Raw genomic sequence first — 18,112 nt, 5'->3', positions numbered from 1 at the left:
CCTGTGATGTAAAGGTGGCGATCCGAGGTAAGCACCCACTGCAGAGATTTCATCACATGGTTTGCACCTCACCAGGAGGGGGTTTTTTTTTTTTCTTTGAAAACACTTTTTGCCAGACTTCAATAATGCACATTTTTGGGTGTAAGGTTTGCTTTAGTAAGAATCACCAAGGTGGGTAGTGACATGGTATGTGGTTTAATTTGCCAAAATTCATCTGGTTCAGAACCCTCAGTATCAAAGCAGGCTGTGCATTCCTGGGTAAAAAAAACAGCCCTAACCTATATAGTGGCTACATTAAAAACAGGTGTAATCTTTTCAAGAAAAGTTATGTTTTGTATTTATCTCTTGATACTCGTTCCTTTTATGACTCTGTCCAGCGTACTGCCACATTTCCAGGACTTATAAGGTGATGACAACCTCTTGCAGACTTTACAGTATATTATATGATCGCCATTGGATCTCCAAGGGCCTGTTTAAATTTATATGACTCAGACTAATCTTCTAACTCCATTAAATTTTCTTTAAATATTTCTCCATGATGTGACCATCAATGTTACTGTATTGTTATCTGTAACTTTAATAAAACCCTTTGAAAAACGTGTGTAATCTTGATAGCACAATTCTCTCTTCATTAGTCAAATGTAGTAATGATCTGGATGGAGCACCAGAAAAAGGATGAAGCTTGATCCAAAGCATTGTAAAATGCCTTGAGCCCTCATGTACACTGCTGTTGGTAAACGGGCGTTTAGGAGCAGTTGGGCAGTTTTTTCAACTGATCCTGAATTCTCCTCTATGTTATCTTATCAGTACAAGTACACAGGTTGGTTTATAGTTGTTTCTAGGCAGTTGAGTTTAGAGGCTTTTTCTGGAACCCCAAAAAATACGTTCAGAAGCTGTGTTTAGAGGCATTTCAAGCGACAAACGCGGCTAAACGCGGTAACTTGCATTAAGCAGCAATTCGCATACAGACGTTTTCATTTTAACCCCAAAAAAATATAGATATATATATTTATTTTTTCAAACACTCCTAGACGCAAACGCGGATAAACGCGGCATGTATATGCGGCTAAGCCGTTTTTAGACACCGGTTTCTAGCTGTCAAGTTAATTTGTTCAGGAGAGGTTGAACAACGTCCCGTGTACATGAAGCCTTAAAGCAGGGGTTCACCCTAAAACACCAATAGACCGTTACATCCAGCATACTGCTGACATCTACAGTATGCTGGATTATTTTTTTGTACCGCTGTACTTATGGTCTTATGGTTTTTTTCACGGGGCTTCCGGGTTCTCGCTCCCCCGGGAAATAGGCATTCCTAAGACGAGGCTTAGATGATTGACGTTCGGGTAAAGCGCGTCATCGCCTTCCGAAAATATCCGAGGGGGACTCGGCACTTTACAGGGCCTGCGCAGTCAGCTCTACACGACAGGCGTCATATAGCGCCGTAAAGAGCCAAGTCCCCGTCGGATATTTTCGGAAGGCGATGACGCGCTTTACTCCTGGGATCAACACTCACTCCCAGGAGACATTGCGCAGAGCTCCCCGTCGGGGAAAAGGAGCGACACGCCCACTCCCCGCAAGGAAGAAGACCCGGAAGTGCGGCTGAAGACAGGTGAGTGTACACATTTAAAAAAAAAAATTACAACGCTACAAGCCTTTATTAAGGCTGGAAATAGGTAAGCTAAAAAGTTAATTTTGAGGGTGAACCTCCGCTTTAAGCCTCGTACACACGATCAGTTTTCCCGATGAGAAAACTGTGAGGAGAGTTGTTGGCCAGGAATCCCGGCTGTGTGTATGCACCTTGCAGTTTTTCCGCCGGGAAAACTGCCCAAAAAGCGCCGGATGGTTTTCGGCAATTTTCCTATAGAAAAAAACTGCGATGGAGCATACACATGGCCGGGATTCCCGGCCAAAGCTCCATCACAGTTTTCCTGTCAGGAAAACCAGCTGTTGTGTGTAGGGGAAAGACTGAACCAAGCAGGTTCTCGGCTTTCCCCTCGGGATTTCTGCCGGGAACTTTTCCGTAGTGTGTACGAGTCATTAGGCTCTCAAATGAGTAATCCTTTTCAAATTAAAATTGCTCCTGTAGGAATAAAGATTTGGATCTATTTTAGAAGTCATGGATAACAAGGTAAACTTGATGACAAGGTTGTTGACTCCCCCAGGTGCCTGGAGGGCTTCATTTTAGCACTGAGCATGGGTAAGATTGTGCATCATATGATTTTGCCTTCTGCATCTAGCGAAATTACTATTGAATGTTTCTAGGAATCTACTGTCATGACGGCAATTCATTCCTACATTACCAACAAACATAGGGAAGCAGCTCTTCCCTGTCATCACGCTCACTAATGCACAATGAAAAATCTGGGTTTCATTTATTATCCCAACAATTATAACACCCTTCAAAACACATTTAAACATAAGGACTATTAGGTTTTTCTCATCAGATGTCAGTTCATTTAGCATCTGCTCTCAATCAAGCTTTAATTGAATAATTCACAATGTGTCTTTTAACACTATGTACTATTTGGTCAGATAAGAGGTTTACTCTCAGCGGTATTCTAGGCAAGTGTCTTTGTGGTTTCCTGGAAGTGATGTAAATTTCAAACTATTAACTCAAACTGTACATCTGTTTTCAACACATAGGGGGCTATTTACGAAAGGCAAATCCACTTTGCACTACAAGTGCAAACTACAAGTGGGGTAGGTCTGAAATTAGGAGAAGCTCTGCTGATTTTATCATCAAATTATGTGCAAGCTAAAATGCTGTTTTTTATTTTCCTTGCATGTCCGGATTGCATCTACAGCGACTGCACTTCCAAGTGCACCTTCAAGTGCACTTTGCACTTGTAGTGCAAAGTGGATTTGCGTCTCATAAATAACCCCCAAAGTCTGTCAATACTCTTTACCAAGAATATCACTTCTCCAATCTATTTTAGAAATAAAAGCATATTTACAATAGTTCATTGCAGTAGTACATTGTGGTTCCAGGGAATCAATATCTCACAACATTTTTATATATACAGTCTATACATATTGTAAGATTGGGGTTATTAGACTCCAGCGATAGATGCGTTTTCCAGTGAGTACGCCAATCCAGAACTGAGTTTTTAAGGGCCTGGTAGCCCACTTTTATTTAAAAAACACAAAAGTTCACAAATACAATAGTAGCCCTCGCAGGGGGTTCCACCATTCCTGTATCTTGCAAAACTCAACAGTTTAGCCTCCTGGCTTTCACACACTTGCCATCCGGCTGTTTCAGGCCTTTAACTTAGGCCCAAGTTCTGCTCCTCAGAACTACTAGTTTCCCAACGGTAAGCACACACCTAGCTTCTTCTGTCAGCGTCTTTCTGCGCAATTTCTGTTCCTCAGTTTCCTGGAGCCAAGCTCAAACCTCGCTTTCTCCAGTCTCTGACTTCTCTCAGAGAGATTGGGAGTCACCTGACTCCCAGCACAGACCTCCTGTCTGTAGGGTGGGGCCCTAAACTATAGTCAGGTCAGAACTAAATAGCTGAACACACAGCTGTCTAATTAGTGTGACTTTCTCTCCAACATATGGCGTAACCCAGCAATCTTTCCCATAGCACAGGGTCCGGCCCTCACAATATATACATAAAAATATATATTGATTGACTTGTGTCATGTGACTATGGTTTATTGAGTTGAATTTTTGAATGAACATGAAGTTTGTTGTGGTAGGTAACTATGAGACCGTGATTGTGTGCTTTCCACTTTCTGGTTGTGCTCACACATGAGGTTCTGACTTCACCAAGAAGGTTCTTATTTAAAAATTTTAAGGAACAGGCCGGATAGGTACTGAATTAGAATTTACTGAGGTACGGTCAGTAACATTTTCTTCTGCAGAGATCTGAATATCAATTTTGTTCTATAACTTAGGTCCTTTACATCACAGTCCCTTTATATCAATGTCCTCAGCCCCCTCTTTCACATCACAACTCACATAACAGACCCCCACTCCTCACATAACAGTCCCCCTTACATCACAAACCCCTTTCAAATCAGAGCCCCGCTTGCAATCACAGCTCTCCCACTTTGTTCACATGAAAGCCCCCCTTGCAATCACAGACTAACCTCACAAGTTTCAGCTACAGTTACAATTCTTCCCCTTCACATTTCTACCATAACACAGCATGGCAGAGGGTGGGGGCATAGCAGGGTGGATTCCTCTTCTGTACGTACTTGCCTGCCACCGCCACTGCTGCTGTTAGGCCCCTTTCACACTGAGGAGTTTTTCAGGCGGTTTAGCGCTAAAAATAGCACCTAAATACCGCCTGAAAAACTCCTGCCCCAGTATTCTCAATGTGAAAACCATAAACAAAGGAGAGAAGGATATGGGAATCCCACCTATTTATCAAATATGTAGTACTCACCGATATTTTCGGGGGGTGCAATCAAAAATATAATGTACCAAGAGAGAAAAAAACAAAAAAAGAAAAATGACTGCTGCACACCCTTAAGAGTTATTACTACGTTTTATTAAATATCAGAAAATAGAGCATAAAAGGCATTAAAAACACACAGGTAACCAATAATGGTATAGTACCCTAGAAGTGACCTGAGAATACACTCACAAAAGCGAGACGGCAAAAATCAGTGACAAATTGAAAACTGGAGCTTGATCATCCAATAAGGAGATCTAAGTCCATAACTCACCCATTCACCCTCCACACAACACAAAGAGACCCCCCACCCCAAGCACATATAAAACCCCCACTGCTATCAATAATCCTAAAGATTTCCACACCATGCGGTGGTTCCCTGTAACATACTGGTGAAAGTACCACCGTCTAAGTAGGAAAAGTTGCAAAAAAGAAGAAAAAGCTCAAAAATGGGGACATGAGAGGGATCCACTATATAGTGGTATAGTAATACTGCTCAATTGGAGATAAATGGCAAGTGATAAATCAGATGAGAGAGATATAGTCCCAGGGACCGCAGACAATTCTACTAGGCTGGAGAAAAAAAGTGGTATATATATATATGTCTCTGCTCTTCAGATGGGTCGCCGCGTCTGGCGTAAACAGTTATTCAATTTCCATCAGATAGTAACTGATAAGGAGGCATTCAACAAAAATATATATTTGAGACACTGTAGTAGTGATCATTAAAGCGGGGGTTCACCCTTAGAGGGCACTTTTCCCCCTTAGATTCCTGCTCGTTATTACTAGGGGAATCGGCTATTTATTTTAAAATATGTGCAGTACTTACCCGTTTACGAGACGCATCCTCTCCGTCGCTTCCGGGTATGGGCTTCGGGAATGGGCGTTCCTTCTTGATTGACAGGTTTCCGAGAGGCTTCCGACGGTCGCATCCATCGCGTCACGATTTTCCGAAAGAAGCCGAACGTCGGTGCGCAGGCGCAGTATAGAGCCGCACCGACGTTCGGCTTCTTTCGGCTACGAGTGACGCGATGGATGCGACCGTCGGAAGCCTCTCGGAAGAATGTCAATCAAGAAGGAACGCCCGCTCCCGAAGACCCATACCCGGAAGCGACGGAAGAAGATGCAGCTCGAAAACGGGTAAGTACTGCACATATTTTAATATAAATAGCCGATTCCCCTAGACCGAACGAGCAGGAAGCTAAGGGGAGATTTTTTTTTTTTTTTTAAATGGGTGAACTCCCGCTTTAAGTATCAGAGTTCACCTATGCTGCACTTGAGAGGACTATGCAACAATGTAGCCACAATTAATTGACGGGTTCCCATTACTTATGGGTAGTGTCCATTCTAATATATCAAGTAGATATGTCCATCAGATATTGAAATCTTGTTGAACTGCTAGTGGCAATTAGGCTTACATGAATATTGGATGTGTTGATATATACACTGTTGGTGAGCAGCCTAGTAGAATTGTCTGCGGTCCCTGGGACTATATCTCTCTCATCTGATTTATCACTTGCCATTTATCTCCAATTGAGCAGTATTACTATACCACTATATAGTGGATCCCTCTCATGTCCCCATTTTTGAGCTTTTTCTTCTTTTTTGCAACTTTTCCTACTTAGACGGTGGTACTTTCACCTGTAGTTACAGGGAACCACCGCATGGTGTGGAAATCTTTAGGATTATTGATAGCAGTGGGGGTTTTATATGTGCTTGGGGTGGGGGGTCTCTTTGTGTTGTGTGGAGGGTGAATGGGTGAGTTATGGACTTAGATCTCCTTATTGGATGATCAAGCTCCAGTTTTCAATTTGTCACTGATTTTTGCCGTCTCGCTTTTGTGAGTGTATTCTCAGGTCACTTCTAGGGTACTATACCATTATTGGTTACCTGTGTGTTTTTAATGCCTTTTATGCTCTATTTTCTGATATTTAATAAAACGTAGTAATAACTCTTAAGGGTGTGCAGCAGTCATTTTTCTTTTTTTGTTTTTTTCTCTCTTCGTACAATGTGAAAACCAGAGTGCTTTCACACTGAGGCGATGCGCTGGCGGGATCTTTGGAGCGGTAAGAGGAGCGGTGTGTATACTGCTCCTTCACCGCTCCTTCCCATTGAAAACAATGGGACACCGCGGTAATACCGCCGGCAATGCGCCTTTGCAGAGTATTGACCCTTTTCCGGACGCTAGCGAGGGTTAATACTGCACCGCTAGTGCCTGTTACAACAAGGAACAGGCGGTGCGATGGCGCCTATTACACAGCCATCAATTACTGAGGACCCGGTAACTGATGACCGGTAGGTCTTGTGCTGAGGGTGGCTTGGATGGGGGAATAAGACAATTGTGCTGAGAGGGGGGATCTGTGCAGGGAGAGGGAAGATGGGGGATGATTTGTGCTGAGAGGGGGGTCTGTGCAGGGAGGGAGGGGAGGTGGGGGGATGATTTGTGCTGAGGGGGGATCTGTGCAGGGAGATGATTTGTGCTGAGAGGGGTATCTGTGCAGGAAGGGGTGAGATGGAGGGATGATTTGTGCTGAAGGGGGATCTGTGCAGGGAGGGGGAGATGGGGGGATGATTTGTGCTGAGGGGGGATCTGTGCAAGGAGATGGGGGGATGATTTGTGCTGAGAGGGGGGATCTGTGCAGGGAGATGGGGAATGATTTGTGCTTAGAGGGGGATATGTGCAGGGAGGGGAGATGGGGGATGATTTGTGCTGAGAGGGGGGTCTGTGCAGGGAGGGGGAGATGGGGGGGATGATTTATGCTGAGGGGGGATCTGTGCAGGGAGATGGGGGGATGAATTGTGATAAGAGGGGGATCTGTTCAGGGAAGGGGAGATGGGGTGATCATTTGTGCTGAGAGGGGGGATTTGGGGGTAAAATAATTTGTATAAGAAGGAGGGGTTTGGGGGGATTTATACTGGGAAGAGGGATATGGGGGGCATTTTGTGCAGAGAAGGGGGATTTGTGCTGAAAGGGGGTATATTAGGGTGATGACTTGTAATGAGGGGAGGAGGAATTGTGCTAGGAGGTGGTATATGGGGGTGAGGGGCACTCTGCACATAGTTCTTTAGATGATAGGGGAGAGGGGAGGGGGGGTGTCACCATGTTTTACTGCACCAGGTGACACCAACCCTAGTGACGCCACCGAGTTCATGGAAGGAGTAAAGGGTTCAAGGTCCACTATAAACAACACACAAAGCAATATTGTTCAAGGACTGAGGCAGGGTGCTGTCCAGCATTCCTGGTGACAGTGAGAAGAGCCACAGCCAGAGGTCGCAAGTTCAGATCTAGATCTTGAAACTCCCATTGATAGGAAGGCAGTTAAAAATGTATTAGGTTATTCAGTGATTTAATCCCTTGTTTTAAAATCAATATATTGAAGCTGAACTTCTCATTTCAATATTTCCATCATGGAAAAACGAATACCTTTGATTCTGTTTCACTTATGGAGTTATTCATGTAATCATTCTTGACTGGTTATATTAATGCACAAGGAGGTCTTTGACCTCGAAGTCAAGGCTTGTTCTGAAACAAGATCATTAAGAGCAGATTTTATCAATTTATGCAAGAGACTGCACTTATGACTGCACTTCATCAACGTAACCAGATACAAACTTGTTTTTTGTCCCACTACAGGCTCTTTTCACGCTTTTTTTATAAATTTTTTTAAGAAAGTCAAAGCTTGTTGACCTGTACCTTAACTTATATTTTAGCAGCATAGTTCAACTTTGTTGTTGTCACTGTAGCTGTGCTCTCATTAGGGTTATGAATTTGATCTTGGTAGGAATATATTTTCTCAAAAACAATATTAGCACAACATGCTGACAAGAATAAAATGTACAGAGATCTAGGGCGGTATTTACCATAGGGCAAACAGGGGCAGCTGCCCAGGGCCCTGTCACTGTTGGGGGCCCAAAGCAGAGCCGCCCGTTAAGCCCCTGTGCTGCCCACAAATCAGGCTGAAAATCATCAGCGGCACGCAGCCAGTGCCAGTACTGCTTCCCTTCCCAATGTTTTAAAATGTACAGCACCCATGGCTTCCCTTTAGACGTGCACTTCTCCCTTCCTGCCACTGGGTGCTGCTTGTATATAAAAGTGAATTAGAATGGGATTTTATAACATCCCCAGTTTGCTCTTCCCGAGGCTGACTTCTTCATTTCGTGCTCCTCAAGGTATGTCACTGTTTGCTAATCTATATTGTAAATAGAAGTTTTCTGTAGGGTGTGCCTAAAGTCTTTATAATATTTGATGATTCACTGCAGGTCTGGTCAGTGTTTTAAAAAGTTCCTCTATTTTACACATGGCATGGCATGGCATGGGGTCACAGCACCATCTGTCCATTCTGCTTGAGCACTATGGGACCCCATGCCATGCCATGTGTAAAATAGAGGAACTCTTTAAATCACAGACCAGACCTGCAGTCCAGGCTGAGTAAGGCCTCAGAGCACATGGCATTACTGTCTGTATTTAACTACTTGATGGGCTTATTTTGGGCCTGGCTGGTTCACATGTATGTGTTTTGGTGGCCCACATTTGCACAGGCACAGCAGCCCATTCATTTGAATGGGCCGCCATGCCTGCGTTTCCTGCAAAGAAAAGCGCATGCCTCATGTAATAGGCTGCGCACACGGCACACCTATGCCCATCAAGCACTGGAATACAGCACTGTCCGTCCATTCTGCTGTCTGCTGTGACTTATCTGCGGTTCCCGCACTGTCAAACTTGCTGCATTTTTAGACGTTTAGGTCACGCTTTTAAAAACACAGTGCATTTGTGTGTGCAAGAACTGCAGGTAAGTAGCATGGTGCAAAAGCAGAATGGATTTCAAGGCAACTGTGTTTTTAAAATGCTGAATGCACCTTTTTTCTGCAGGAAACTAAGGCATGGCAGCCCATTCAAATCAATGGGCTGCTGTGCCTGCACAAATGAGGGCCGCCAAAACATACATGTGAACCAGCCAGGCCCAAAATAAGCTGGAGGGGGCCCCAAAAAAATGTTTGCCCAGGGCCCAAACCATATTAAAGACGGCCCTGCAGAGATCGCCTGTGGTTATAAACACTGAACTTAAGAGTTCAGAAACTGAATTTATTACTTAAGTCTAGGACCACCAAGCTTGTGACTGTAATATAAGGTCTGTAAAATCTTCTTACACCGAGCAAGATCTGTTCTTTTGCCTGTAGCGGGGACCCACACAAAATGTGTTTTTTTGCATTTGCATAGGAGACACTGTAGTCGAAAATGAAAAGTCTCTTACCAGCAGATAAATGGCTTCTGCCAGCCTTGAATTTTTTTTATTTTCTTGTACGTACAGTAAAGTCCTTGTTATCACCAGTAACCTCTGCAATATACAGTCATGTGAAAAGGTAAGTACATCCCATGGAAATTGTTGATTTGCAACATATTTGAACAGGAAAACATTAGATCTTTGTTCAAGCTGTGCCTTTAGATAGGCTATGGTACTGTATCATGCTTCATACCCTAGCCTAGCAAATACAACCAGCAACTCATTTATATTTGTATCTCAACCAGCAGGCAGTGATATTAGCTATATAATCTGCCCACTGCCTGCTGTCAATTACCAGGAGAGTGCAGACCTGATGGGGAACTAATGTCTCGGATTTCCCATCATGCTCCACCCACTGCAGCATTGCTGGTTGCTAGAAGGCTGTCTTCTGTGAAGTCACCACCCTGTCTCTCCACCTTATCTAATCAGTGAACATTTTGCATTCATTTAGAAGATGCAAAGCATTTTCTGAACGGTGCTTATGCTGAGCTGGTGACCTCCTCTCTTTACAGAGCATCAGGCTGAACGCTCAGCACAGGATCTGGTAGCAAGTGGAGATCACTGTTGTAGAGAGGTCTACTTCAGAAATTTCCAACTTCCAGGGGCATCAGTCAAGTATGGTACATTTATACAGTAAAACCTTGGATTGCGAGCATAATTCGTTCCGGAAACATGCTTGTACTCTAAAACACTTGTATATCAAAGCGAATTTCCCCATAAGAAATAATGGAAACTTACATGATTCATTCCACAACCATTTATTCATAGGTCTTTCAGTTTATAGTCCATATAAAAAGATTATATCAATGTGAAAGGTTGTGTAACCTAAACCATAAAATGTCCATCCACAAGGGGATTAGAAGCAAAATCCAGCAGGAGCTACAGAGTATAAAGGAGAAGAGAGGCGCCTCTAAGTATAGCAATATGGTTACCGTATTTTTCGGACTATAAGGCGCACTTAAAATCCTTCCATTTTCTCAAAAATCGACAGTGCGCCTTATAATCCGGTGCGCCTTATGTATGGTTTATTGAGCATTACGGACATACGGTACATGATAGGTTTACAGCATCCACTTACCTGTACATGTAAATAGTAGAGATCCAGCATGTAGATCATGGAAATGGTCTCTACTGTAACGTCCTTCCGCTCCTATGCCCCTCTATGTTGAACCGTCCGTATAGCAGTGACACTAGCTGGTACGTTGACGTCACTGGAATGCGACGGCATTTCAGAGCTGGCGCTTGCGTGTGACAGGTGTGTGCATTCATTCATTAATTAATATACTACGGTATACTAATTTTCTATACAAAAATGGCTCCTGTTAAGAGACATGTTAAGAGACATGCTTATGAAGCAGATTTCAAACTTAAAGCTATCAGTCACGCAGTACAACATGGAAATAGAGCAGCTGCGAGAGAATTCAACATTAATGAATTAATGGTACGGAAGTGGAGGGAGCAAGAAGATGCCCTGCACCAGGTAAAAAAGACCAAACTGAGTTTCCGAGGGAACAAAGCGAGATGGCCACAGTTGGAGGACAAAATTGAACAGTGGGTTATGAACAGAGAACCGCAGGTAGAAGCGTCTCTACGGTCTCTATTCGACTCAAAGCAACAGTGATAGCACGCGACATGGAGATTAAGGACTTTCGAGGAGGTCCCTCTTGGTGCTTCCGTTTTATGAAAAGGCGTAATCTCTCCATCCGCACAAGAACTACTATGTCACAGCAACTGCCAAATGATTATGAAGAAAAGCTGGCCATTTTCCGCACCTACTGCGAGAACAAGATCAATGAAAAGAAGATCCGGCCAGAACACATCACCAACATGGACGAGGTCCCCCTCACTTTTGATATCACTGTAAACCTTACTGTTGAGAAAACGGGGACCAGTACGGTATCTATACGCACTACAGGAAACGAGATGTCATCCTTCACTGTAGTTCTCGGTTGCCAGGCTAATGGCCAAAAACTACCACCCATGGTAATTTTCAAGAGGAAGATGGACGAGGAGAAGATGGGTGAGTGGCTGAGAGAGGTTTACGTCAAGAGACCGGATGGCTTTTTCCACAAATCTCCGTCCCTATTGATCTGTGACTCCATGCGCGCCCATCTGACCGATACTGTCAAAGCCCAAGTGAAGAAAACTAATTCGGTGCTTGCCATCATTCCGGGTGGATTAACCAAAGAACTCCAGCTGCTAGATATTGGAGTCAACAGGTCATTTAAAGTTAAATTGCGAGCTGCGTGGGAGCATTGGATGACAGAAGGTGAACACACATTCACCAAGACAGGAAGGCAACGCCGGGCAAGTTACGCCACTATCTGCCAGTGGATCGTGGATGCCTGGGCGAAGGTATCAGTCTCCAGTGTCATCCGAGCTTTCAGGAAGGCTGGAATCATCACTGAACAGCTAAGTGACAGCAACGAGACTGACTCTGATAATGATGATAATGATGAGAGGGCTCCGGGCATGCTTGATGCCGAAATCGCCCAACTGTTACACTCAGACACTGAAGATGAAGAATTTGATGGATTTGTGGTAGAGGAATAAACTAGAAAAGTCAGTGTATTGTTTTGTATTTTATGTGTGTAACACTGAACAATCTTGAGAGTTATTTTAAAAGAGTTTAAAGAGTTGAATAAAGTTTGACTTATCAGAGTTTTGTTTCATTTAATGCGTGCGCCTTATAATCCGGTGCGCCTTATGTATGGGAAAAAAACAGTAACAGTCGCTCAATGAAAGTGCGCCTTATAATCCGGTGCGCCTTATAGTCCGAAAAATACGGTATATTTAATGAAGGTTCAACATTTAGCAACTCACATGGTTGATGACTAAAACAGGCACATCTAAGTATGCAGGCATTCGGGGTAAAGCTGTCCCCATAGACCATCCCCCGCACCTCCGGCTCTCACCGCTATCAGTCGGCAATCATAACCGGGAAGTCTACCCTGTATTTTTTTTTTAATTGCTCATGGAAGGGATGGCGTCGATGGTGGTGCAGAGGATGGTCTATGTTATACCTTATACACAGTCTCCAGTTAGTATGTTAGCTTGGAGGAGGGAAGGGGAGGAGGAAAGAGTAGCAGGGGAGAACCTTTTTTCACTTATCCCTAAATGTTTTATATATACTGTATATCCTTCTGCACAGCACTTATTGGCGAAGGTTACTTCACAGTTGGCCTTATAAATAATAGGAATGCTATACATGATTTAAAAAAAAATGAGCTTAAATACTTTTGGATTGAGTAGTACGCCAGCCCATTCTATTCAGCTCAATTTGGTTTATTTAGACAGGAGCAGATTATAATGTTCTGTTCTAATACTCAGAACAGTTCTGCAGTGCCAAAAAGAATGACACTGAATCAATGTTATTGCTTCAGTTACAACTTCTCTGGTTCATTCATGGCTGACCTTTGATCACATATGATGTCATTTTAAGGAACATTGCAGATTATTTAATCTCCTTAAAGACTTAGACACCCCAATTAGCCCCAATTAACTCCTTCTTCCCTTTCTCTCCTTAATTGTTTTTTGCTGATGCTTTTTTATTTGTAGTAGCACTGTATATCTATAGATATTGTGACAGGAAGTCAGGTAAATCTGTGGGTGTTGTCACAGACGGGACATGCATTTCTGCCTTGTTTAGACAATACACAAATGGTTATTGGGCTTCGGCTGCAAAAATAGCCAGACAAGGTCTAAGGGCGTTGAAAGACTCCAGCTGTTCAGAATGAGGCAATTAAGGCCTCTATAAGTAGTCCAAAGGATTACCACTGAATTTCTGCATTCTGCAGCTTTGTGAGGAAAGAGAGCAGTAGCTGAAGGTCTTGTGAGGAGGTGAGGAGAGGATTGATTTTTCTGTGTGATAAAAATCAAAAGACTATTGTTTTTATGCTGTATGACCAGCACTGTCTGCCCAGCACTAGGCTGTGCTAGACTCCATAGATAGGTTCCTGTGTGGAAGGTAGACGCCCAAAGTGGCCAGGGTTTATTTTATGTTTGATTTTGTTTATGCTGTTTGGATGCTTGCACTTGTTTCCAGCAAGATGGAAGAATAAACCAAAATCTTTGTTTTCAACTGTCTTCGACTGCCTGTCTGTATAAATTCAGTGTGTGCTGAACCCATCCAAGGGGTCACACACCCCGCTACCGAGCTAACCCCTTACAATATATACTGTATCTATAGATATATATTTCTATATCTATATAGCATTTTTTTTCTATTACATTTCTCGCACGATTCTCCCATCATTGATCAGAAAATCGTTAGTTCTTAAAAAAAATTCCAACATGTCGGATTTCTCAAATTTGTTTGCCGCAAGAAAATCGGCTGTTGCTGCAGCCCACTAACGGTGCGAAATTCGGACGAAAATTCTTTGATACGATTTTCGAAAGAAAATTCTTTCGAAATTCGAACCGTGTATGGCCGCCTTAACTTCACTATGTTTCATAACAGTAGCAAAAAAAATTAGTTCTACACGGGAAACATTAGAAAATAAAATGTGCACTTTATATAAACAGAAACATTTTTTTGCAGTGAAAGTTGATGGTAAGTTTAACTTGTATTTAACCATGTATTTATTTTACTTTATTTAGCTTTACAGCAAGGGGCTGGGTCACACAAATAACAAATCGTGTTATTTAGGTGCAAAGTTCGCTTCAATCAATATATAAAGTGGGCCTTGCTGTAAGGAGGCTGTCACTTCTAACCTCAACTAAAATGCTAGCATATTATTAAAGCTGTGACCGGTTTCTTAAGATGAAACTAAGTTCATTAACCACTTAACGCCCGCCGCACACCTATTTACGTCCACAGAATGGCACGTACAGGCAGATGGGCGTATATATACATCCCCGCCTTCTAGCGGGTCGGGGGTCCGATCGGGACCCCCTCCGCTGCGTGCGGCGGGCGGATTCCCGCGAGGAGCGATCCGGGACGACGGCGCGGCTATTCGTTTATAGCCGCTCCGTCGCGATCGCTCCCCGGAGCTGAAAAACGGGGAGAGCCGTATGTAAACACGGCTTCCCTGTGCTTCACTGTGGCGGCTGCATCGAACGAGTGATCCCTTTTATAGGGAGACTCGATCAATGACGTCAGTCCTACAGCCACACCCCCCTACAGTTGTAAACACACACTAGGTGAACCCTAACTCCTACAGCGCCCTCTGTGGTTAACTCCCAAACTGCAACTGTCATTTTCACAATAAACAATGCAATTTAAATGCATTTTTTGCTGTGAAAATGACAATGGTCCCAAAAATGTGTAAAAATTGTCCGAAGTGTCTGCCATAATGTCGCAGTCACGAAAAAAATCGCTGATCGCTGCCAATAGTAGTAAAACATTTTTTTTATAAAAATGCAAAAAAACTATTCCCTATTTTGTAAACGCTATAAATTTTGTGCAAACCAATCGATAAACACTTATTGCGATTTTTTTTACCAAAAATAGGTAGAAGAATACGTATCGGCCTAAACTGAGGACATTTTTTTTTTTATATATGTTTTTGGGGGATATTTATTATAGCAAAAAGTAAAAAATATTGCATTTTTTTTTAAATTGTCGCTCTATTTTTGTTTATAGCGCAAAAAATAAAAACCGCAGAGGTGATCAAATACCACCAAAAGAAAGCTCTATTTGTGGGGAAAAAAGGATGCCAATTTTGTTTGGGAGCCACGTCGCACGACCGCGCAATTGTCTGTTAAAGCGACGCAGTGCCGAATCGCAAAACCTGGCCTGGGCATTTAGCAACAAAATGGTCCGGGGCTTAAGTGGTTAAAGTAGAACTGAAGTTCTGCTGTGACAAATAGTGAGCCGGTGGGCTTTTATTGCAGAAGAGACATGCAATATCTCTTCTGCAATAAAATGGCCCTACTTGCCTGCTCACTGTCTTTTCCAGCATGGTAAGCTGAGCTACACATCTACAGAGGCCAGTCTATGTGTGCCAGAATGATGGCCTCCTATGCATGCACAGGAGGGATATCATCCCTCGCCATTCTGCCAAAGACTGACACATTGGAGAAGATGCCGGTGAGGGGCCATTGGAAAGGTAAGTATTATCCAATTTAGTTATGCTTCAATTTAACTGCTTCACAAAACAGTTTAATTTAAGGCATGATAACTGTCACAGGTGCTTGTGCTCTCAACTGAACTGTCAACCCATTAAAAGGCTGATGTCATAAAATATCACATGTGCAGCATCATGGCAACTACACATCAAACTAAGGCTAAAATGGCAGCTTCATTGGCTGTAAAGTAAAGGAGGATTTCCTTTTTGCTTTAAGAGTCTTAAGCAAAATAAACCTTTCCCTGGGAAAAATAAAGATTACAAAGTATATTTTTCTCAGTACAATAGGTATACTCAACCTTTTTAGTATGAATTAATAAAACCAAGGATGCAGTATATTGGAATCGTTTTTTATGACCTTTTGTACTGGCTTATAAAAGAAGAGCAAATCAGGACAGGTAAGCAGGTTGTGGCTAGAATATACAGCCTTGGCTTCTCATAAGAAACACAACTTTGCTTGGTACAGCAGACATGCATTAGCTTTTAAAATGCAGAAATATGGTATAAAATAAGCAATATAGATAAGAAAAAGCATGTTCAAAAGACAAGCAGTACATTTGTGCACTGTAAGCCATTCACTACTTTACTTTCATAAACGTTTTTATTATGAGAACAAATTTGATTAGAATTATGCCAGAATGCACTGATTTACATGCTTAAAGTGACTTTGTTGCTATTTTTGAAAACGGAAAACAGATAATCCCTGAAACTCAAACCATTAAACCCACTCTCATCCTCTCTAAACTACTGCCTCCTGCATGTATCCTTACCTGTCAAATGTCTCCCCTCTGTCTGTTTTGAGACTTGAAAAACTGCAGATTCTGTGGGTGGGTCTGTTGCCTGGAGCTCAGTGGGTGTAATCGTGATGTCAGTAGACTCCCCGCCCACCTCTACACTCCCCTTGTCAGCATTCATTTTCTCCTGTGTATTTCTTACACTAAATTCTGTTATGATCACTAACATCCAGTCAAAACCCAGAAAAGTAACCACATGATTTCAGCATGCCCAATCATACTGAGGTGTGGAACAGCCAATCCTGGGAGAGCTGCAGAAGAAAAGAGTGGGGGTGGGAATTAAAAAATAATGCCTGTCTCAGGCTTGTGCATGAGATATGTAAGTCACCTGCCACTCACAGCAGGGGGGGAGAATAGACAGGGTTTTCTCCGTTTGTCTGTTTTATCTCACTGAAATATAAGAAATATAAGATAAGAGGATTGCTCAGAGATGGATTAAATCTTTGTGGCAAGACTGGGCACAGATGATCTGAAATCCTATACTATACATTGTGCCAGCCAAAAAAACATCCACTTTAATGCTCAACTGTCGGCTTTCCATTAACCTCTGCTGCACTGAAAAGAGAGAGAGAGAAAGGGCCAGATCCACAAAGAAGTTACGTTGGCGTATCTATTGATACGCTGCATAACTTCTAGGATGCGCCGGCGTATCTTTTTTATGTATCCAGAAAGCAAGATACGCCGGATATTTGCTTAGATATGACTGACGTAAGTCTCTTACGCCATGGTATCTTAGTTGCATATTTACGCTGGCCGCTAGGTGGCGCTTCCGTAGATTTACGCGTAGAATATGCAAATTAGGTAGATACGCCGATTCACAAACGTACCTGCGCCCGGCATATCTATATGCGTCGTTTGCGTAAGGCGTCGGACCGGCGTAAAGTTACCCCTGCTATAGTGAGACGTACGCAATGTTAAGTATGGACATCGGGACAGCGTCAAATTTTTCGTCGTTTACGTCGTTTGCGTAAAACGTTCGCGAATAGGGCTTTGCGTAAGTTACGTTCACGTCGTCTAGGCATTGAGCGGGCGTAATTTAATTTGAAAACTCTACGTGATACTGAGCATGCGCCGTTCGAAAAAAGCATCATTTACGTGGGGTCATGCTTAGTTTACATAAAACACGCCCCCCTGTTCCTCATTTGATTTAGGTGCACTTACGCCGGCACATTTACGATACGCCGCCGTAACTTTAGACGCAAGTGCTTTGTGAATACAGCACTTGCCTCTCTAAGTTGCGGCGGCGTAGCGTAACTACGATACGCTACGCCCGCTTATATTTACGCCTATCTACGTGGATCTGGCCCAAAGTCTTTCTGAAAGATTTTCTACCTTTGTCACTTCTGGTAGGGTTAGATATCAGCATCCCATATCTGTGGTTCCATCCTCTGGCCTCTATGTCACTACTAGTGTTGAGCAGAATATGCCATATTCGATTTCGCGATATATCTCGAATATATATTCGAATATTCGAGATATATTCGCTAAATTCGAATATTCGTGATATTTTATCGAAATTAATTGATTGCGATTTTTCGCTATTGCGAATGCGAAAATAATTGCGATTTTTT

This window comes from Rana temporaria, chromosome 4 (assembly GCF_905171775.1).
Source record: "Rana temporaria chromosome 4, aRanTem1.1, whole genome shotgun sequence".
Lineage (NCBI taxonomy): Eukaryota > Metazoa > Chordata > Amphibia > Anura > Ranidae > Rana > Rana temporaria.
The sequence above is the reverse complement of the archived record's forward strand: the minus strand, read 5'-3'. Positions refer to the sequence as shown.